Source organism: Corythoichthys intestinalis, chromosome 6 (genome assembly GCF_030265065.1).
Source record: "Corythoichthys intestinalis isolate RoL2023-P3 chromosome 6, ASM3026506v1, whole genome shotgun sequence".
Classification (NCBI taxonomy): domain Eukaryota; kingdom Metazoa; phylum Chordata; class Actinopteri; order Syngnathiformes; family Syngnathidae; genus Corythoichthys; species Corythoichthys intestinalis.
This window is the reverse complement of record NC_080400.1, coordinates 58,134,561-58,158,486: the sequence shown is the minus strand read 5'-3', so window position 1 is coordinate 58,158,486 and position 23,926 is coordinate 58,134,561. Positions and strand designations below refer to the sequence as shown.

Below are 23,926 nucleotides of genomic sequence, written 5' to 3'. Positions count from 1 at the left end.
GCGCACTCGGACTCAATGTCCCCCACCTCCACGGGAACAAGGGAGAAGTATTGTCGGAGGTGGGTGTTGAAACTCTTTCTGACAGGGGATTCTGCTAGACATTCCCAGCAGAGCCTCACAACACGTTTGGGCCTGCCAGGTCTGGCCAGCATCTTCCCCCGCCATCGGAGCCAACACATCACCAGGTGGTGATCAGTTGACAGTTCCACCCCTCTCTTCACCGGAGTGTCCAAAACATGTAGCCGCAAGTCCGATGACACGATTACAAAATCGATCATCGAACTGCGGCCTAGGGTGTCCTGGTGCCAAGTGCACATATGGACACCCTTATGTTTGAACATGGTGTTTGTTATGGACAAACCGTGACGAGCACAGAAGTCCAATAACAGAACACCACTCGGGTTCTGATCGGGGGGGGCTGTTCCTCCCAATCACGCCCCTCCAGGTCTCACTGTCATTGCCCATGCGAGCGTTGAAGTCCCCAGGAGAACGAGGGAGTCCCCAGAGGGGGCGCTCTCCAGCACACCCTCCAAGGACTCCAAAAAGGGTGGGTACTCTGAGCTGCTGTTCGGTGCATAAGCACAAACAACAGTCAGAACCCGTCCCCCCACCCAAAGGCGGAGGGAGGCTACCCTCTCATCTACCGGGGTGAACCCCAATGTACAGGCGCCAAGCCGGGGGGCAATAAGAATGCCCACACCTGCTCGGCGCCTCTCACCGTGGACAACTCCAGAGTGGAAGAGAGTCCAACCCCTCTCGAGAGGACTGGCACCAGAACCCAAGCTGTGTGTGGAGGAGAGTCCGACTATATCTAGTCGGAACTTCTCTCACTCACTGCGCACCCGACCCCTTTGGCCCCTCCCACAGGTGGTGAGCCCATGGGAAGGGGAACCCATGTTGCCTTTTCGGGCTGTGTCGTAATGGTTTGTTTTGAAATGTTTGTTTGCATTTGGTACAGGTGGGAATCTTTGGGCACCTATTGATTCGTTTACGACTCAGCGGCTCCGATTTGATTATAAATCGATTATTGAAGCACCCCCCCTCCCCCCGCTTTTAATGTTTTGTACATTAGTTCCAAAATTGTTCAAAAATCCGCTCAGGCTAAACCAAACTACTATTTCAGTATCAAGTTAACAGTTAATAACAGAACATAAAATACCCAAAATAATTGATTTATTTTTAAATTAAAATGCGATCCTGCTTAGTTAGAAAAAAACTCAAATTTTATTTTGTATTCGCATTTAATATGCTTTTGAAAGTGAAATCTTAGCAAGCCTTTGTTTTACATCTCCTAAAATTTATTCTGCAACGCATTAAATGTTATTAATTCGATTATTCGAACAAACTAGTTGATAGATTAGTCCATTACTAAGATAACTGATAGCTGCAGCCCTAATATACAGTCAATTGGCGCTACAGCCAGATTGAATTAAATTACATATTTGTGTACTGTATTTAACTAAGGAGGCGGAGCTCGGATCCGGAGAGCTATGACAGCTTAGAACACGAAAATATAAATACAGTTGTAAACGGGGAAACATCTTATTTGGGCTTGTTTTTATTGAAAATGTCCGATTTTACGGTATGATTGGGCTAGAGACAGTCTTTCCCATATGGCATCCCTGAACACTGTACACAAACACACACAGTCTCACTATAAACAGTTTTCAAGTTGTGAACCCCGTTATATGATAACCGCTCACGTTTTTATTAAATCAATCTTCAAAAGTTAAACTACCACCAATTAATCGCGTGGATAAATGAGACAAAAAACAGTCACGATGATATTTTTGGCGTGATTAGTACGCTTTCCGTGATAACGTACTTTCTCATAGTAGCAACTCACTGCTAACTGCCTTGGGAACATCTCTTTGCATAAAAATACCTTGAATATTGATTCAAATAAATAGCCGCATCGGTTATGCCGAAACTTAGAAATCGGAGATTTGAGAATATAACTGATTTCGATGTTTACTTCATCAGGACGAAGCTAAGTTAGCTAGTTCCAAGCACTGACTTTAAAGGTCCTGCAGACACCCACAAGGCCTCGGCTACTCACTCCTAGAAGCGTACGGTCCAAATTTGTCCAGTTAACAAGTGTCATCGAGGAACACGACATCCTGATACTATTTTTTTCTCGGTAGGAATGAGAAATATGGGGGAAAGCACGCTATTGCTCGATTTTTGCCGTTGTCCTCATTCAAGAGTCGATTCGAATTTCGGCAATACTCGCTTGACTACATCAAATACTGTTACAAAAACAAACAAGTCTTCTAGGTTTTACGTGTTGCAGCAAAGTACTGTCATACTCACAAATTGGGTTGGTCTTGATAAAAGAACATCCAGTGTAACGGTCTCCAGAGGAGCGCCAGCCATATAGCGGGACGGCTGCAGACCGTTTTGTTGCACAGAAATAGGTTACAAGGCTACTACGCTCCAAACGCTAAGCTAAGTTAGCTAGCAACCGGAAGTGTCCACTTATCCGGTGCACACAGTACAAAAACATGGTAATAAAGTTTAATGCTAATTCGAAATAAATTTGCAATAATGACATTCACATTTGCAAGGACCTATGTGTTTAATGAACGATGAACCTTTTTAATTTCCGTTGCTTTCTCACAACAAAGTCTAAAAGGCACTCGGAGGAAAAACAGCTTGTCTTCAGAGGTGGGTGTAACGCTTGACACGTACTCCCTTACATTTACTTGAGTAACTTTTTGAGAAAAATGTACTTTTAAGAGTAGTTTTATTAAGACATACTTTTTATTTGAACAAAAAAACTAGGAGTGCATGATATCCATTTTTTGAAACTGATACCGATATCGATAACTTCCTGCTTCTTGATACCGGTGTGATAACCGATAATATATACAGTGGTACATCTATATACGAAGTTACTTCGTTGCAGGACTGTGACATATTATGTCACACTGCTGTTGCCATAGTGTGCACTTCCTGTGGGTGTGGTATTACAGTATAAAAGGAATCCCTGTGATGTTTCGGTGACATATATGCTGAGAAGCACACTGAATAAAGAAGTGTTGTTCCATTCAAGTCTCAGCCTTACATGTACTTAGATTAATTGTATCACATTTGATACACCTAAAATTTAATGATTTGGAGACTAATTCAGAATTTTAACATTTCTTTTTGAAAAATAAAATCATGGATGCAAGTCAGCACATGTACCTGCAGGTTACATGAGAAAAACAAACAGCATTTAGCGAGGGTTATAGATATCTGAGCGCTTATTACACATATTCATTTTGACTTTTCATTCATTCATTCATCTTCCATGCCGCTTCTTCCTCACGAGGGTCGCGGAGGTGCTGGAGCCTATCCCAGCGAACTATGGGCAGTAGGCAGGGGACACCCTGAACTGGTTGCCAGCCAATCACAGGGCACAAGGAGACATACAACCATTCACGCACACACTCATACCTACGGACAATTTAGAGTGTTCAATCAGCCTACCATGCATGTTTTTGGGATGTGGGAGGAAACCGGAGTCCCCGGAGGAAACCCACGCAGGCACGGGGAGAACATGCAAACTCCACACAGGAAGGCCGAAGCCCGGGATTGAACCCTTGATCTCAGAACTGTGAGGCAGACGTGCTAACCACTCAGCCACCGTGCCGCCCATTTTGACTTTTCTTTTTACAAATTTGAATAAAAGGTTTCATTAGGACCTTATTTTTCAAATTTGGGGGTTTTCTGAGAATTGCTTCATATTGCTGGCATTAAAGAGCATAAGACATGAGGAAAAAAAGCCTTGAATAGCATTATTATGTGAATTAGAATTATATTTTGAGACGACTCGACTTTATACAACAATTTAGCAAAGCGTAGATGACGAGAAATTATTCTTTTAATCTGCTGGTTAGCCATGCCTACCATTATAGGGCGCTAGCGTCCCCAACAGGTGGATGACGTCAGCGGGAGACTGGGCTCATCGGTTTTACTATTCAGCCCATTGAAGGGGAATTATTCAGAATGAGGAAAACGAGACAAAGAGAGCCGCAAAATGTCATTGTTTTAGTCTCTCTACTCCAATATTTTTATAGGATATTTTTTTAATCCAAATATTTTTCCCCGATAGATAAATAAATAGTTTGAGAAGGACCAGTCAGCCCGTCGAGGGGGAACTATTCACAACGAGGAAAACGCGACGAAGAGAACTGCAAAATGTCATTGTTTCTGTCTCTTTACTTCAATATTTTTACATGATATTCTTTTTATCCAAGTATTTTCCCCAATTGCTAAATAAATGGCATGGTCATGACAAATAACAAATAAAAACAAATAACATAAAAATGCACTTAATCAGGACGACATGGCAAAATTACTCAATAATGGTAAAAACTGTCGACTTCACCTTTACTGTCGCATCTCCTGAATGATATTTTATGACACCTAAATCGGACAAATGTCATTTCCCTTCCCCGGCTTCGGAGAATGTAAACAAACCAAGAGGCGTGACAGCTAGCTGACATGCTAACCCGAACCGAGTGATGTTTCAAAGTCTTCGAAACGGAAAATCACACATAACTAGCCCGGATTATTTGACATGACAACTGGTATACCGGCTTGTTCACGAATGGAGACTCGAGAGTTCTTGTTTTACTGATGTTTACTGTAGTCTTGCCTTTACTACAGATCCACCGTAGAACTGGTGATACAATGAAGTGGTGTACAATTGAATAAATGAACATATACAAAATATAAAACACAAATGAAAATATACATACCACTTTGGCCTGCTCATGAACAAACAGGGAACTTTACTTGACTTATTTAGCTTTTATACGGCTTACTTTCAGCAACTCGAACGAGCTAGTGCTGCTTATGCTACAGCTTGCTGCATCGGACTTTCACTTCCTTATTGGAGAACAGGACGCGACCTGATTGGTTGTGCGTTCACTGCAATTAAACTTGGAAATTTAACAATTTTAGTTTAACCTTTCAACGAATTATTATTAACAATGTACTTCCATGAATTGTAAAATTACAACAGGAAATAAAAATAATGCACACAAAAATAATTAAGTTGCACGTCTTGTAAAAGTTAAATTAACTTTAGCGATTCAACAGCTCCGCTTGCTGGCGAAACAAAAAAGTTGCGGGACAACTTGACAGCTGTTACACTCCCACCATCACACTATTACTACAGTATGTGTGATCCTTAACATTCAAGTAAACAATATGCAATGATGAACTATTTACAAAGTCAAACATCTATTAGTCCTTAACCAGCTTCTAGCAAAAGTACCGTTTTGTGTATCGGTCTTTCTAAAACAGTCTTAGAGTCACCAATCAGAAGCTTGACCTTTCTGACTCTGCCATCAGCTCCGGGTGTGACTTCTACAACCTTGGCGAGTTTCCACTGGTTCCTCGGAACACAGTCTTCCTGTCGAAGAACGATGTCGTCGATCTTCATGTTTCTTCTGTTCTTACTCCATTTAAGTCTCTGTTGCAGGTTTAACAGATATTCCTTTCGCCATCTGGTCCAAAATACATTCGCCAAATACTGCACTCTTTTCCATCTTTTTTGCAGGTAGAGGTCTTCTTTGACGAATTCTCCAGGTGGTGGTGTGATCACTGTTGATTTCATAGTCAAAATATGATTCGGTGTGAGCGGCTCAGGTCCTACAGGATCATTAAGGCACTCAACAGTTAGTGGACGACTGTTCACTATTGCCATAGTTTCATACATGAAGGTTCTCAATGATGAAGTGTCCAATCTTGAAGCTGACTCGTCGAGAATGGCTCTAAGAACATTCCTTATTGTCCGAATTTGTCTTTCCCAGACTCCTCCCATGTGACTTGAAGCAGGTGGGTTGAAGACGAAACTTATCCCGAGACTTTTGACCTTCTCTTGAGTTGCTTGTGTTAGGAGCTCATTCCGTGCACCAATAAAATTAGTGCCTTGATCGCAATGCAGTTGACTGACATTGCCACGTATTGCTATGAAGCAACGCAGTGCATTGAGAAAACAGTCTGTGCTGAGGTCATCCAAAACTTCGATATGAATAGCTCTCGAGCACATACATGTAAACAAAAGTCCATACCTCTTGACTTCCTTTCTCCCTTCCTTAACACAGAAAGGTCCAAAACAATCCATACCGCTGCATGCGAATGGAGGGGTTGCTTCTAGTCTTTCAGATGGCAGGTCGCCCATCTTTTGTTCTTGGTTGTATTTCCTGTATCTTCGGCATTTGACACATTTGTATATGAACGATGAAACTTCAGTACTGCAGCCAATTATCCAGATGCCATTAGCACGAATTTCATTAACTGTCATTCCTCGACCTTGGTGGTGTATCTTCTCATGAAAATGTTTGATGAGCAAACGTGAGACGTGATGATCTCTTGGCATGATAACTGGATGTTTGATGTTGGGATGGAGCGATGCCTTCGTCAGTCTGCCTCCCACTCTAAGGATATCATGCATGTCAAGGAATGGACTTAACTGGTACAACTTTGATTGAAATGACTTGAGTTCTTCTTTGTCTTTGAGTGATTGGATTTCTTTGCTGAATGTCTCCTTTTGAATTGTGCGTATGATGAACTCTTCAGCTTCTTTTCTTTCTTCCAATGTAGTACTTTCATTTGACATCACTTTTGAATTCTTTGCAGACTTAACATATCTTCTTAATCTTGCAATTGCTTTCACAGCTCTTGTCCAATCTGAGAACTTTTGCAGCCGTTCAGTGACATATTTCTCCTCCTTTGCTTGTACTGTGAAAACATGCATGACCTTTAGCTCTGGATCTTCGGTGTTAATCTCTTTCAGTTTAACATCATCTTTGGGCAGTTCCTTTTGCCATAAGAAACATGGGCCAGTGAACCAGTTGGACTCAACTAATTCTCTGGTCATGATTCCTCGCGATGCGTGATCTGCAGGATTTAGTTCAGAGGCGACATATCGCCATTGACTAGGTTCTGTGCTTGATCTGATTTGTTGTATTCTGTTAGCAACGAATACATGAAAGCGTCTTGCGTCATTATTGATGTAACCAAGGACGACTTTAGAATCAGTCCAGTAGTATTCTTGAATGTCCGGTATTTCTAACTCTCTTTTCAGAAAGCTAGCTGTTCTTGTAGCTACAACAGCCGCTGAAAGCTCCAGTCTTGGAATCGTTGTCACTTTCGTAGGTGCGACTCTTGCTTTCCCCATTACAAGGGTGCAGTGAACTTCTCCAGACTTCGTCACTGTTCTTAGATATGAGCACACGCCGTAACCGGATACACTGGCATCAGAAAAGCTGTGTAACTCATACTGTTGGACTTGGTTGAATGTTGACGGGACATAGCAACGTGATATCTTGATTGTGGACAGGTTCTGGAGGTCTCTAAGCCAGGCTTCCCATTCAGGTTTGAGATCTTGTGGAAGCGGCTCGTCCCAATCCAGCTTTTCCTGACACATTCTTTGGAGGATTCTTTTGCCGACGAGAATGAATGGGGCCACAAATCCGAGTGGGTCGAATATTGAGGCCACTGTGGAGAGCACTCCTCTTCTGGTGAAGGGGTTGTTTTTCATGACAACTCTGAAGCAGAATATGTCCGATGTTACACACCAGTGAACTCCTAAGGCTCTTTCCATCTTTGGCTCTCCCAGTGCTAGATCCAGTTCTGTTGCTCCTTCTGCACATTCTTCCTTTGGAATAATAGCAATCACCTTTTCGCAGTTGCTAATGAACTTGTGCAGGTGCAGCTTTGCTGTGTCACATAGTTCTCTGGCTTCTCTTACAATCTGCAGAGCTTCTTCTTCCAAATTTACACTTAGCAAACCATCATCAACGTAGAAGTTGCGTTGGATGAACTTAACAGTGGCTTGACTGAACTTACTTTTTCCTTGGTCAGCTAAATGTTTCAATCCAAAGTTTGCGCAGCCAGGCGATGATGCTGCGCCAAACAAGTGGACTCTCATGCGAAAAACTGCTGGTGGCTTTTCCATGTTACCGTCCTCCCACCATAGGAATCTAAGGTAGTCCTGGTCTTGTGTGGCGACATGAAATTGATGAAACATGCGCTCTATGTCGCACATGATAGCCACCTGTCCTTTCCTGAAACGACACAGAACTCCAACGAGGGTGTTTGTGAGATCTGGCCCTGACAGGAGATGTTCATTCAGAGATGTATTCTGAAACTTTGCCGAGGCATCGAAGACAACACGTATCTTATGTGGCTTCTGTGGATGGTAGATGCCATGATGAGGTATGTACCATGCTGGTTGGTTGTGTAGCTCAGCTTCTGGCACCTTTTCAGCATCACCCTTCTGTATGATGTCTTGCATGAATGCCACATAATCTTTGTAGTAGCGCTCATCTTTCCGGAGGCGCCGCTCAAGACACTTGAGCCTGTGTTCTGCACAAATTTTGTTATTTGGCAATTCAGGTTTTTCTTTCTTAAAGGGTAGTGGCATTTCAAAGTGACCATCTTGCTTTTGTTTGATGCCTTCTCTTACTTTAGTCAGAAATAACATGTCCTCTTGTGACATCGACTCTTCTTCAATGCTTCTTTCAACGAAGTCCATTTCCAACACTTTAATTATTTGAGCAGGAGTGACTTCTTTGACTTTGTTTCTGTTCACAAAGTGCACTTCAGGTTTGAGTTTACAGCTTGGTTCAATAGCTGGTATGACTTGTTTCACAATAACACGATGGCTCACTCCTATTTCATCTACATATGCACTCTCGGTGTCACTGTAGCCAATAATACACCAACCAAGCAGGGATTTCAGTGCGAATGGCTGGTCTCTTTCACCACTAATGACTTCTAGTGGGAGTAAAGCTTGAGGACAATTATACCCAATCAGTAACCCTACATCGCAGTCAAGCTTGGGTGCCATCTCACTTGCGAGATGTTTCAGATGGGACCAATTCTCTGCCGTCTTACTTGTAGGAATATGTGATCTGTTGGCAGGAATGTAGTTTCGAGTATAGGTTGTTGGCAACTTGATTCTTGTTTCGGAATTCATGCCCCTTACTTGTAGGTCTTTCATCTTGTGGCTTGACACGATCTTTGTTTTAGAAGTCATTGTGGAGATCTTAAGTTTGACCGGCTCAGACTTTGTGTTTAAGGTCTCAGCTGTGTCCTTCAAAATGAATGTGGTGTCGCTTTGAGTGTCAAGCAAAGCATACACAAGTCTTTCGTTTTTTGGTTCATCCACCGTTGAGACATAGACTGGAATAACTGAAGAAGTACAACCTTGTGACCTTTGTTGCACTACTCTGTTAGACGTAACTTGTGTGGACTCTTGTTCTTCTGACACTGTTTCCTGATTTGATGTTGATCTTACTTGATCGTTCTTTGGTCTTTGTTCCTTGTCTCTTTTCTCTCTGTCTTGATGAAGACACGTTGGATGAGGCTTTTGGCACTTGTCACAAACACTTCTTGACGTACAGTTTTTGGAGTTATGACCGGACTTGAGACAGCCAAAACACAGTTTTTCAGACTGCACAAACTTAACTCTTTCTTCCACCGACTTTTCGAGGATCTTTCGACATTTATGAATTGTGTGACCAGGTTTCTTACAAAAAAGACATGTGATATTTGGTTTTTCATTGGAGCTTGTGCTGAGTGATTTAGCATTCAGCATTTTGTTCCCTCTTGGCTTCTCTTTGAACATGTACTTATCTGGTTCACTTGGCTTCGTTGCCTGCAACGAAGTGATTGGATTGCATGCAATTCTTGCTTCTTTATTCAGAAATTACACAAAATAACTGAAGTCAGGGAACATTTTGTGTTCATCTTGGAATTCAGTCGCCTTTCTATTCCAGCGTGCACTTAGCCAATCAGGGAGCTTTGCTGCTATTCTCTGATTTTCTACACAGTCATTCAACACTTGTAGATTTTTAATGCAAAGCATGGCTGATTCAACACTTGTTAGGAAATCTGCAAACTGGCGTAAATCTTTACTGTCTTTGGTGCCGATTTTATGCCACGACTGAATCTTATCTCGATATGACTTGCCAATCACAAATGGATCTCCAAACCTGTCATTGAGAATTTCCCAGGCAGCAGAATAGGCTGCATCTGTTCCAACTAAAAAGTGTCCTTCGATGGCCATTTTAGCTGAACCTCCAACATACTTTCTTAGGAAGAAAAGTTTTTCTTGAGTTGGGATATTTTTACGATCAACTAATGTTTGAAAAGACAGTTTCCAATCATTAAACTGCAGAAGGTCACCTGTGAAGATAGCAGGCTCCGGGATTGGAATTCTGTTTGCCGTGATTGCTTCAGCCAATGTCTGTACGAGATCAATGGATGTTGCAGTTGTCATTGCTGGTTGATGCACAGCTGCTTGTTGAGGTGCAAACTGCTGACTTGTGAGAGCAGCAACTTGAGATGGAACAAATGGTTTAGAATGGACATTGAGAACGCACGGTTGTGGAAGAGAATTATCGTGTTTAACTTCAGAATTGGAAACAGGAGGTTTTTCTTCAAACTCACTGTTTAGACTTTCAGCATACACCCTTAATCTGGCTTGAGCTGCATTGTGCTTTTGAATTTCTTTTAATAGTTCCACTTCTTTTTTCTTTTCCTCTAACTTAGTCTTTATTGTTGTGCTTTCTGTCAGAAATTGAGCTCTTCTCTTTGCATCCTCAACTTCAAGTTCTCTTATTTCTTCTTCACATTGATGCTGTGTTTTCATTATTTTAATGACTTCTTCAGAAGCTGCTACTTCAGCTGCAGCTTGTCTTTGTTGTAGTGAAACTACAGACGACTGTTGGGACATTCCTGACATGGACTTTGATTTATGTGTCAGTATAGAAGAAACGCTAGAAGAACTACCTTCAAAAACTGACTCTGAGTCAGGCCAGGCGATGCTATCTGGATCACCTTTTTCTTCCAGAAGACACTGAGCTTTTGCTCTGGCTGCTTCAGTGATAGACCAGCACATATCACATTTTCTTCTTATTTCAAAATCAGGAATTTCATCCCTACTTCTGAATTTGTCATAGATTTCACATATCTCAGTCCTGATAGCGCTTATAGCACTCACAGCTTCAGGTAGCAAATCAGTGTCCTTGTATTTCAGCATTCTTTTAAAACTGTTAATTTGGTATTTCCACTTCTTATAAATTCGCTCAAAGTCCTTTACCAAATCAATGAACTTGGCTTCTTGTAAGGATTTTCCTTTTTCAGTGAGAGTGCGTGCACGCTGACTTCTACGTGGAACTTCTGGATGTGTGCTATCAGTGAACATTGATGACAGCAGTGTTTCTTCTCCAACTGCTTGAGCTTCTGAATGCTGTTCTTTATTTTCATCCTGCACAAACAATCCTGCACTGCTTTGTTCAGCGGGCTGGATAATATCTTTCTTGTCTTCTGCCATTTTGCCTTGTTTTCACTTTATACGCATACAGTGACTTTTATCTTGCTGGCAAATGTGCAACCTTTTGCGTAAATGTCACCTTGGAAGTACTTGTAATACTTGCGATACACAAGTCTTAGTGCTTTCTTGATTAGCTTTAACTTATTAGCTTGCTTATTGACTTCTTCAATGCATTTCCAAGCGTGTGTAGCATGTCTTACTTGCAGCTTCTTCCGACCGCCATGTTGCCTTCTCTGGAATTCTTTCTCCAGAGCAGAAATGTTCTACTTTCTCTTCTCCGAAGCAGAGGTGTTGTACTTTCTCTCTCCGAAGCAGAAGTGTTCTACTATACCGGCTTGTTCACGAATGGAGACTCGAGAGTTCTTGTTTTACTGATGTTTACTGTAGTCTTGCCTTTACTACAGATCCACCGTAGAACTGGTGATACAATGAAGTGGTGTACAATTGAATAAATGAACATATACAAAATATAAAACACAAATGAAAATATACATACCACTTTGGCCTGCTCATGAACAAACAGGGAACTTTACTTGACTTATTTAGCTTTTATACGGCTTACTTTCAGCAACTCGAACGAGCTAGTGCTGCTTATGCTACAGCTTGCTGCATCGGACTTTCACTTCCTTATTGGAGAACAGGACGCGACCTGATTGGTTGTGCGTTCACTGCAATTAAACTTGGAAATTTAACAATTTTAGTTTAACCTTTCAACGAATTATTATTAACAATGTACTTCCATGAATTGTAAAATTACAACAGGAAATAAAAATAATGCACACAAAAATAATTAAGTTGCACGTCTTGTAAAAGTTAAATTAACTTTAGCGATTCAACAGCTCCGCTTGCTGGCGAAACAAAAAAGTTGCGGGACAACTTGACAGCTGTTACAACTGGGTTGTCGATTGTCTTTGTGGATCGGCAAACCGCCCGGCGGAGAGCAATTTACAGTTCGTTCCCCAGAGGAGGGCGGCTGCAGTTGTTGTGCAGCTAACGTGCAGCTAATGTGCACGAGGAGAGCTTTTTACATGCCTATCAATGATCAAACGTAAGTAGTCCTTTATTTAAAGAAAGTTTGTAGTGTTTACTTTGTAATCGCTGTATTAATATTTGACATAATACAAAACAAGATGTTTACTCACTTCCTCGTAAGTCCAATAGTCCCACAGCCCACCTTTTCAATGCAAGACCGAAGCCGGAAGTCACTCATTTTCATGGCGCTGGATTAAAAAAACTAAATAAATATAGCGATCGCTTCCACACACATCCAAGCGGTCCATATCATTCAGGAGCATAAAATACCGCATGTATTATGAAATAAACATGCTTTTTCGTGTCTCATGCACTTTAAAGGGTTAAGGAAGTACATAACAAAAGTGGCGACGAGGATGGTATCTTCGCAACCTGGATGCTGTCTTAAAAAGGCTAAGGCAGTGTGGTCTTCGAGTGCGCAAGGAAAAATGTGAATTTTTAAGACCCATCGGTGCAGTATCTCGGGCATGTGATAGACCACGAAGGACTACAGAAGGCTCCATCAAAGACAAAGGCAATTGTGGATGCACCTGCCCCAGAAAATGTGAGTCAGCTTAGATCTTTTTTAGGTCTATTGAACTATTATGGACGGTTTATTCCCAATTTGGCATCGCTTCTTGACCCATTGCATGAGTTGTTGTGCAAAGATGTAAAATGCAAATGGACGAATGAGCGTAACAAAGCTTTTCGAAATGCGAAAAATGCCCGGATTTCATCAGAGGTTCTCACTCATTCAAACTCTTCAAATCCAATACAGCTGGATGCTTCACCCTATGGTGTGGGTGCTGTCATCTCTCATGTGTTCCCGAACGGAGATGAAACACCAATTGTTTTCGCATCAAGAACACTTAACAAAGCAGAGTCAAACTATGCTCAATTGGAACGAGAAGCATTGGGCATTATTTTTGGTGTGAGGAAGTTCCACCAATATTTGTATGGAAGGAAGTTTACTCTGTTAACAGATCATAGACCACTGACAACGATTTTGGGACCTCATGCAGGAATCCCTTTGCTGGCTGTTGCACGTCTTCCGAGGTGGGCTTTGTTGTTATCAGCTCACTCATACGACATCAAGTATTGTAAATCTGATTTGCATTGCAATGCTGATAGACTTTCGAGGGTTCCGCTTCCTGTCACAAAACATGAACCTACCTCAGCGGACTCTATTTATTTACGAAATGTTCAACATGCACCAATTTCAGCTTCGCAAGTGAAACGTGCAACTCGGAACGACTTTGAACTGTCAGTCGTCATGGACATGGTAATTAAAGGACAAACCAAGTGTGAGAACACCGCTCTCAACCCTTTTTTGGATAGGAGGTGGGAACTTTCTGTTCAATCGGGTTGTTTGCTGTGGGGGAGGAGAGTGATTGTGCCACAGTCATTGCGTGCTAAAATGCTTGCGCAACTGCATGCAGGTCATAGTGGTATTGTTAAAATGAAAGAAATGGCGAGAAGTTATTTTTGGTGGCCAGGATTAGATAAACAGATCGAAGAGACGGTAAAAAGTTGTTCATCTTGCCAGAGGATTCGCAGCAATCCACCTGCAGCCCCACTTCATCCTTGGGATTTTCCTCAGGACCCTTGGCACCGCATTCATATTGACTTTGCGGGGCCTTTTGAAAATCGAATGTTTCTGGTTGCTATCGATGCCCATAGTAAGTGGCCAGAGGTGGCTATCATGAAATCAACCATATCGGAAAAGGCAATTGAGAAGTTAGGGGAGATGTTTAGTCGTTTCGGAGCCCCTGCACAACTCGTGTCAGACAACGGGCCCCAATTTGTGTCAAAAGAAATGGTTGAATTCCTGCAAGCCAATGGGGTTCAACATATTAAGTCGGCTCCCTATCACTCGGCAAACCAACGTCTTGGCAGAGAGGTTTGTGCAGACCCTCAAACATGCTCTCAAAGCATCACAAGGGCAAAGTACACTCCATCAGAGACTACACAAATTTCTCCTCAAATACCGAACATCTGTGCATGGAACTACCAAGGTATCGCCAGCGAGCCTAATGTTTTCTCGAGAGATACGAACTGGCATGGATCTTCTGAAACCACCAACCCTGAGCGTGATTGTTCAAATGGATCAATGGAAACAAGTCAAGTACAGAGACCTGCATTCCAAGAACCATGTTTTTGCACCTGGTGACTCTGTTATGGCCCGGAGTTATCAGAGTAAGGAAAAGTGGGCCCCTGCCACCATCATTGCTCAAACTGGGTCTGTTTCCTACACAGTTCAGACAGCTGATGGTGTTTGGCGTCGCCATGTGGAGCAGTTGTTGAGAACACCAGACACTACTCCAGAACTGTCTATTGATTGTGATGATGCTAGCAGTGTAATTATACCAGAAATGTCTAGCTTACCGGATGTGCCAAAAATATCAGAAATGTCTAGCTTACCGGATGTGTCAAACCCAAACAATCCTGCTGTAATTGTGTCGAAGTCAACCAATACACAAACGGAACCTGAAACGGTATCGGAACCTGTTTCCACAAGTGGAAAATCGGAAGTGACTGTTGAATGGAGTTATCCTGCACGCAACAGGCCTGATAGATTGGATTTATAAGTAATAAATAATGGGGGAAAAACAGGAGGTATTTTTGTGTTTATTTCTGGGACATGTTATGTAAGGGTGGAGGAGAGTTTATTTCTGGGACATGTAAGGGGGGAGGAGATGTGACAAGGACCTTGGTTGTAAGTCGAAATGGTTGTATGTACAGTGCCTTGCAAAAGTATTCGGCCCCCTTGAACCTTGCAACCTTTCGCCACATTTCAGGCTTCAAACATAAAGATATAAAATTTTAATTTTTTGTCAAGAATCAACAACAAGTGGGACACAATCGTGAAGTGGAGCAAAATTTATTGGATAATTTAAACTTTTTTAACAAATAAAAAACTAAAAAGTGGGGCGTGCAATATTATTCGGCCCCCTTGCGTTAATACTTTGTAGCGCCACCTTTTGCTCCAATTACAGCTGCAAGTCGCTTGGGGTATGTTTCTATCAGTTTTGCACATCGAGAGACTGACATTCCTTGCAAAACAGCTCGAGCTCAGTGAGGTTGGATGGAGAGTGTTTGTGAACAGCAGTCTTCAGCTCTTTCCACAGATTCTCGATTGGATTCAGGTCTGGACTTTGACTTGGCCATTCTAACACCTGGATATGTTTATTTTTGAACCATTCCATTGTAGATTTGGCTTTATGTTTTGGATCATTGTCCTGTTGGAAGATAAATCTCCGTCCCAGTCTCAGGTCTTGTGCAGATACCAACAGGTTTTCTTCCAGAATGTTCCTGTATTTGGCTGCATCCATCTTCCCGTCAATTTTAACCATCTTCCCTGTCCCTGCTGAAGAAAAGCAGGCCCAAACCATGATGCTGCCACCACCATGTTTGACAGTGGGGATGGTGTGTTCAGGGTGATGAGCTGTGTTGCTTTTACGCCAAACATATCGTTTTGCATTGTGGCCAAAAAGTTCAATTTTGGTTTCATCTGACCAGAGCACCTTCTACCACATGTTTGGTGTGTCTCCCAGGTGGCTTGTGGCAAACTTTAAACGAGACTTTTCATGGATATCTTTGAGAAATGGCTTTCTTCTTGCCACTCTTCCATAAAGGCCAGATTTGTGCAGTGGACGACTGATTGTTGTCCTATGGACAGACTCTCCCACCTCAGCTGTAGATCTCTGCAGTTCATCCAGAGTGATCATGGGCCTCTTGGCTACATCTCTGATCAGTTTTCTCCTTGTTTGAGAAGAAAGTTTGGAAGGACGGCCGGGTCTCGGTAGATTTGCAGTGGTCTGATGCTCCTTCCATTTCAATATGATGGCTTGCACAGTGCTCCTTGAGATGTTTAAAGCTTGGGAAATCTTTTTGTATCCAAATCCGGCTTTAAACTTCTCCACAACAGTATCTCGGACCTGCCTGGTGTGTTCCTTGGTTTTCATAATGCTCTCTGCACTTTAAACAGAACCCTGAGACTATCACAGAGCAGGTGCATTTATACGGAGACTTGTATACACACAGGTGGATTCTGTTTATCATCATCGGTCATTTAGGACAACATTGGATCATTCAGAGATCCTCACTGAACTTCTGGAGTGAGTTTGCTGCACTGAAAGTTAAGGGGCCGAATAATATTGCATGCCCCACTTTTCAGTTTTTTATTTGTTAAAAAAGTTTAAATTATCCAATAAATGTTGTTCCACTTCACGATTGTGTCCCACTTGTTGTTGATTCTTGACAAAAAAATTAAATTTCATATCTTTATGTTTGAAGCCTGAAATTTGGCGAAATGTTGCAAGATTCAAGGGGGCCGAATACTTTTGCAAGGCACTGTATGTCGAGCAGGATTTTCCCATAAGAATACATTATAATTCCATTAATTCGTTCCACAGCCTAAAAACCTACACTAAATCCTTAAAAAATACTGCTCGTACTATTACAAATGGCAATTACACATAGCAAAACAAATAAATTATAAATAAAAATGGGAATAATATAATAATAATAATAATAATAATAATAACAATAATTCCTGTAATATTGTAACAAATCGGGTTTTAATGTGGCGGACGTTTGTTGCTGTACCTGAACGCACCGCGGGGGCTGAAGTGCCAGAGACAGAGCAGTGAGCTTGAGTACTTCACTTTCAATGTTTTCTTGAGAACACCGTCAATTACGGCAGACAGTAGGCGTTTTGTGTTGAATAAGTTGTGAATTATATGATAAAAACGTGGTGAAGCTGGTGATTTTTTTGGGCGATGTTTCCACAATAATAATTGTCAGCTCAACTTATAAAGACTGGCGAACGGTGGTCGGAGGAGGACCGTTGAGATGTATTCTTGAGCCAGTTCACGGATGCGCACCCCACGCTCATATTTTTCTATAGTTTGCAACTCCATTGAAAAGGTAAGTGTCACCTTTTTCTTTATTTCACTTCTGTACCAACCTTTTTGAAACATTTTGTGTTGATTTCTTACACAAGAAAATCCACCGTGCATTCGTCTGCGATGCTGTCATGTCGTCGGATGTAGAAACAAATGGCCAGTCAAATTTTACGTCAGATGTCGAAAAAATCGTGTGTCGAAGCGATCGTATGTCGAGGTACCACTGTACTGTATATTATTTTTCAATGTACAGTATATTCACCTGAGTTTTCGAACACCTGTAGGTCAAAAATACTAGTAGTTGATTCAGAATAGATTTGCCTTTAGCAATTTTCATGATGACATGAACATTATTATAATGAACAAAACAAAGACGAGAAAAGTTTTGACTTCAAATAAAGTGCCCATATTCATTTTTTCAAATAAATATAATTTGAATCAATCACAATCAATCTGTCAACATCACTAGCCACGTTTACATGCTGACTTTTATTCATACCGATTCAAATCATTCCAAATGGAAATTTCACATCAGCTGTTTACATGTCACTTCATCTATTCCGATCCAGCGTTTACATGTGTCTGCCTTTATTCCGAAAGGACGTTTGACAACTGCCGTCTGACATGCGCAGATTAATCAAAACAAAGCGTCACGTTGCAAAACATGGAGATCGATCGTCAGATCAGCTGCTGTTTTAACTTTTCGAGTGGAAACAAAACTTCAGAATGACACGCCGTTCATTTAAAAAGTTGTGTGGGTGCGCTGTGCGTGTGCTTGGAAGCCATGTTGCAAGTGACGTTACTTACGTCACCAAGTGACGTCACCACGTCAGTACGGAGCATGTGCAGAAAGAACGCAACCAGACACCATTCCGCTTCCCTGTTTACATGATATAATTTTACTTCTAATCGGTTTGGGAAAAGGAATATTCCACCCCTGTGAATCGGAATGAAATTCCATTCGGTTTGGGCCTGTTCATCCCGAATGAAGTGTTTATATGGAACACATTTATTCGGTTTGAACAAATATTCCGATTGTAATTGGAATATTTGGCTCCATGTAAACGTGGCAACTGACGATGTGCTCCCCTGAACAATTAGCACAGAACTAAAACAAACATAAACCCAACAGGTATTGTGCTTTGACAGCAGATAAAACATTTGGTGCAACAGGAGAGGAGACTTTTGTCGTCTTGGTCCATGAAACAACTTTCTTAACCTGGCAATTATATATCAGTAACCAAAAGTCCTCTCAATAATTTGTAAACATAACACTGTAAAATGCAAACATTTGCTAATTGCCATAGTAAGGTTCATCACTCAGTGATGGAAAAATAAGGGCTCTAGAACAGTAACAAAACTTTGCATACCGGCAAAACAGGAGGGGAAACAAACACACACATCCCAATCCACCGATACCGTGCCAAAATTAATAATAACTCATATGCTCCCAAAAACGTATAAATACGTTCTATTTTTAATTGTTTCAGTGTCCCAAAGACGTATTTATACGTCTTTTACGTTTTTAATTTTTTTTTTATAAGAGACATCTCTGGGTTCCGATTCAATTTAAATCCCAAGCACAAAGCTGAAAATCCATTTTAAAGCAATAAAACTGGCCACTGGATGGCAGTAGCGCATTTGGTAGGACCGCAATCTGATTCAACGGCAATGAACAGCCGGGCCACACGGCCGGGGCGTTGGCAGAAGATGACCGAATGGAGAACAACCTAGAGGACGCTCGGGATGCCAGGCGCTGGACGACCGAGCAGAATGACCGGGACCACCAGTGCAGCGGACGATGCCGTTGAGTCCGTGCTGCTCGCCAAGCAGACCCCGCAGAGACTAAAAAAAAAATCCTTTTTTATGAGACAGGCGGCGATGAGGGAAAATTTACCTGGCTGTCGCGGCGAAAACAGCGTCATCTCTCAGTTAGGTATTTGTAAATAAATTGTTACTTTGCTATCAAAAGCTCTATTTGTCTTGTTGTTTATGTTATTTTGTAAAAGGAAAACATTATTCAAATGTTTGGGTTGTAACTAAAGCAAAAAATAGCTGTGTTAAAGTCAAAGTTATTTTTGAAATGTATGCTTTCACAAAAAGGTCAATTTCTCTGTTTTTCATCAGAAATTGGAAAATTACTCAAGCTAAGCTATTTCCTAATGCTGATTTCTAAAGAATGGAAAATATATGAACTTACTTTTTTTCCTGCTGAAAGAAGAGAGTCTAATCTTTCTTTTGGTGGGTTCCATCCATGTTTGTTTAGCAATAGAACAGAATTTTCTGTGGGCCTTGCAAAATCAGTCAAAATCCAGTTAAACGGCCGGGAGCGAAGGGGGTTTCACCGGTGAAAATCGCTGGGAGTGAATGAGTTAATAGGCCTGATAATATATAACAGGGATCCCCAAACTTTTTCCTGTGAGGGCCACATAACTTTTTCCTTCTCTGATGAGGGGCCGGGGTCAGTTTTTAACAGAAAAAGTGTGATGATTGCAGGAGAGCCTAAATGTAAAAATGTATTGTTTTTCACAAAGCCACAATCAAATAACCCTTTCTAGATTCTTCATGGAACAGAAATCAAATAAAAATAATAATAATACAATACGAACCAACACAATATAATACAATATAATAATTATTATATTGTATATATATATATATATATATATACATGTGTATATATATATATATATATATATATATATATATATATATATATATATATATACACAATATAATATAATATAAACCCTCTCTGGGTTCTTCACAGAAAAGGCCAGGAAATAAATAACACAAGTAAAAAAAAAAAATTGTTCAGGGGGCCGTATCAAATGTGGAGACCGGCCGTAATTTGCGGACCCCAGATATATAATGTTATTGGATTTATTGGGATGACGTCATAATTCCTATTATTAGACCGATGATTATCGTGCACCTCTACAAAAAACGCTACTCTTACTCTGCTACTTTGGGATTTCACCATTGAGACGTTCCAACAATAATCACATGACTCCATTATACCAATCAGACGCAAGCTTGCCGTTCTAGCTTCACACCAGCCTGTTCAATCATCTGCCAACAGACTCTACTCACCTACGTCACAAAATGACGTGTCGCTGTATCCTGCCGCCATATTGTCCGTATTTTTTAGACCTATTCTCATTGTTTTCAATTAGTCGTGCAAGTTATAGAGCAATTCATGGAAGCCCCGGTGTTATCTGACTCTGTAAACTCATTGGATGCGTTGCATAAAAGGCGTTATGTGGAAAAGCTTCAGTTTATCCAGTGTTTCCCACAGGATTTTAGGAGACTGTGGTGGGAGCGTCTCTGACCCTCGGGGTAGGGTGTGTGTGTGTGTGTGTACATTTTCAAGCCTGGTGTATCTCTTTAGGGCATTTTGAGACCACTGAATGTAATATAAATTGCTGTATGCGGTGTCGCCGGATCGCGCCAAATGCAGCAGAATGCAGCAGACAGTAGTCCCGTAGCCTGGTACACCAGACTCTGCGGCTATATGTTCCAATCCGCGGTAAATTCGGTTTTACATGACCAAAAACACACCGAGTCGCTAAAACCAACAGTCTGTCTCGCGCTAGCCATGTTGAATATGTTGAAATGTCTCTCGCTAGTTTCTTGTCGCTTTACCGACGTCGCGTCAGCCCGTCGCTGATTGGTCCGCTCCGCTGTCTATTTGCTGTGGCTGGCTCCGCCCTGGAATTTTTTTTCTGCTGAATGGTGGCCAGACTCATACTCTCATAGCCAGGCATGAAAATGGGTCAGGGGTTTAAAGGTGAGAAGGGTGTGGAGGAAATATGTTCCAGTACACTGTACACCCCAACAAAATATTGAGCTCTGTCGACCCACACTGTGTTTCAGCAGGGCCATGCAGAGACCGGTGGAGGGGCGGGTGCTCGTAGATCAGAAGGGGCACATGAACAAGTATTTAATACACCTTAAAACAACATAACTTCAATTTTAACCAGCTTTAGATAATAATTGGCTGCGACTGTGACCAGTGACGTGCGGTCAGGGGAGGCAGGTGAGGCAGAGCCTCACCTGTCATCATGACAAAAAAATAATTATAGCATCAAATTTATATTAATATTTGTCCATTGCTCTTTATGTATGACTCATTTCAAACATTTTTTATAGTCAAAATCGCTGAATTTGCCCATTTCCTGTTCAAATAACGAAATGAAACGAGAGGTGCGGCAGCAACGAGTAAAGCCTCACCTCTGATTGCGCAATCCATAACAAACTGGGTTGATACATGGAATTGGAGCGTGCTGGTTGCCGTACATCTGCATGTCGCCATTATAATGTTTCCAGATACGTTTACTTGACCTGATTTTCCACAGTCTGGCTAATGTCTTTAACCCTTAAAGTTTCATTTTTGTTAGCGACATATTTAGTTTTGCTGATGGGAAATAAAACCGCAGTGAAAAGGCACAGCTTGCGGCAGATAGTACTCTGCCGCACTGAAAGGGGGCGTACGTGAAACTGGACTTTCCGTCAAAAGTGGACGCGATTAACAACACCGGAGCTAAAAGGTGTGCTTCAAACTACGGGACAGAAGATAACTCGCGCTTTTCAAACGGATTGGTACACCCGAAAAGACTGGCTATGTGGCTGTCCTTCGAAAAAATCGGCTTTGCTGCTTTCCCTGCCTTTTTTTCTCAACTTGTGCCAATGTCTGGACTAACACGAGATATTGTGACATTAAAAAACTACCACGAAGCCTCAGCAAACACGAGAGCTCGACCACTCACATTCAAAGCCTGATTGCTTTAAAAACTTTTGGAAGCTCAAGGATCGATTTGGCTTTGACGAACAGCGGAAGCTCAACGGTAGCATCCAGAATGCTAAGGTAAAGAGTTTGAAATACCTCATTAATGCAACCTGCATCCTAGCTAAACAGGAGTTAACATTTCGTGGTAACGATGAGCGTGTAACCTCTTCTAAACGTGGCATATATGTAGAACGATTACATGGTTTTGCTAAGAAAGATGAAAGGTTAGCTAGACATTTGGACACATCCACTGTGTGTTCTTGCTTGTCAAATAGAACACATCGATCTAATTGAAGCAATCCTCTCCAGTGAGGCGGAGAGATTTTTTTAAGGTAAAGGAAAATAAGGAGTACTTTTACAAAAAGGGCGTAGGTTTGCATAGGGACGGTAGGGACATAACACTACCAACTTTTCAGGATGCTAAAATTGTCCCCACCAACGTTTAAGCAACCTTACCTTTTTTGCATGATATAATGTTCAGTTATATAGAGAATTTAGATCTTTCAATAGTTCCATATGTTGTAAGGATAGAATTGACCCTACCATTATTAAGTAAATTATTTTCATTATGTTTATGCTATTAAAAACCAGACATTTATTCAGGAAGTTTTCAAAATGTTTCTTTATTATTTTTTGAAAACAAAGGTTTGAATCGAACAGTGTATCATCTGAACCAATGCACATAAAAGTTATTATCAGTAGATAAGGATTTATTTTGCATTGATCATTTTGTCTATTAATTAACTAGGTTCATATACATGAGAAATGTGGCCCTTTGCCCCCTTCATCCAATCTGTTTGGTCTTATTAATGTCCTAACTAAATTTTGGCCTTAAATAAAATATTCTTTGTTTTTCTTTTCACACTTTTTGTTTAGCAATCTGTAATAAATTGATTAAAGTATCAGAATTACAAGTTTTTAAAAAAAACTGAATATTTCACTAAAGGTCAGAATTGAATTCTGTAGTTTTGTACACCACTCTTTACTCTCATTTATGTTGCATGAATTATCGCAAATGCATGTTATTTTCTTACTTTTACGTATCGATAATATGTACCGTGTGTGCGTGTTTTGTGAAGAATGCTGATGAGATATGAAATAACCAGTAGCCAATTGAATAAGCTACCCTTTTTGGTTTATATATTTGGAAATCTGACACTAAAGGAGTCAGTGCCTCACCAACCATGAACCTCACCGCACGTCACTGAGTCTGTGACATACTTTAATTGGGAGGGGGCAACAGTGAATAGAAATCAAAACTGTCATCAACACTTTCTGGTTGTGACTCAGTCAGTCTGCCTCTTTTCTTCCTTCAACCTCTGCATCAAAACTTCCTTCCTCAACTTGTTCATCTGAGAACAAACCACATCAGATGGTCACTGAGCCACCAACAGCACAGTTTTCTCAAAACTATTATTTCATTATTATCCATACTTAACAACTCTAGCACCTAATGATTAATAAAGCAATGACATAAAATCTTATAGAAAAATAAGATTGTAATTGTTTATAATTGTATTTAATACCCGACTATCCTTGCAAACTTGTTCTTACCATGTCTGCTATTCACCCAGCTGATGAGGTACCCACTGCCTTTAGCAGCCTCATCCAACTCCTTTTTTGATCCCTCAATCTCCTTTCCCTACGAGGCATGTCTATGTAATGAAATATAAATATTAAAAAAAAAAAAAAAAAGACTCCCCGGTGGCTTTTAGTTTTAAAGCTTTCTTAATTTCTTTCTCTCTCAATAACGATGGAGGTAGATTTGTGTTTTTATTATTCAATCAAAAAACAAAGTTACTTCAATCAAAATACAGTATATACTTTTAATCCCAAAAAAGTCACTTCAATAAAAAAAATTGTTTTTGATTGCAAAAA

The 23,926-nt window shown here is 41.0% G+C and overlaps 1 protein-coding gene across 4 annotated transcripts in view; it reads right to left on the bottom strand.

The window, feature by feature from the left end:
- The window catches only part of cuedc1b (CUE domain containing 1b), a 28,053-nt gene extending 25,490 nt beyond the window's left edge, over positions 1-2,563 (bottom strand). The window contains exon 1 of one of the 4 annotated variants that reach the window (XM_057838458.1): positions 2,314-2,563. The gene's annotated coding sequence lies outside the window, so the exon portion shown is untranslated. The remainder of the gene's footprint in view (positions 1-2,313) is intronic. The other 3 variants (XM_057838457.1, XM_057838460.1, XM_057838459.1) reach the window with 3 other exon arrangements.
- Between the last annotated feature and the right edge of the window lie 21,363 nt (positions 2,564-23,926).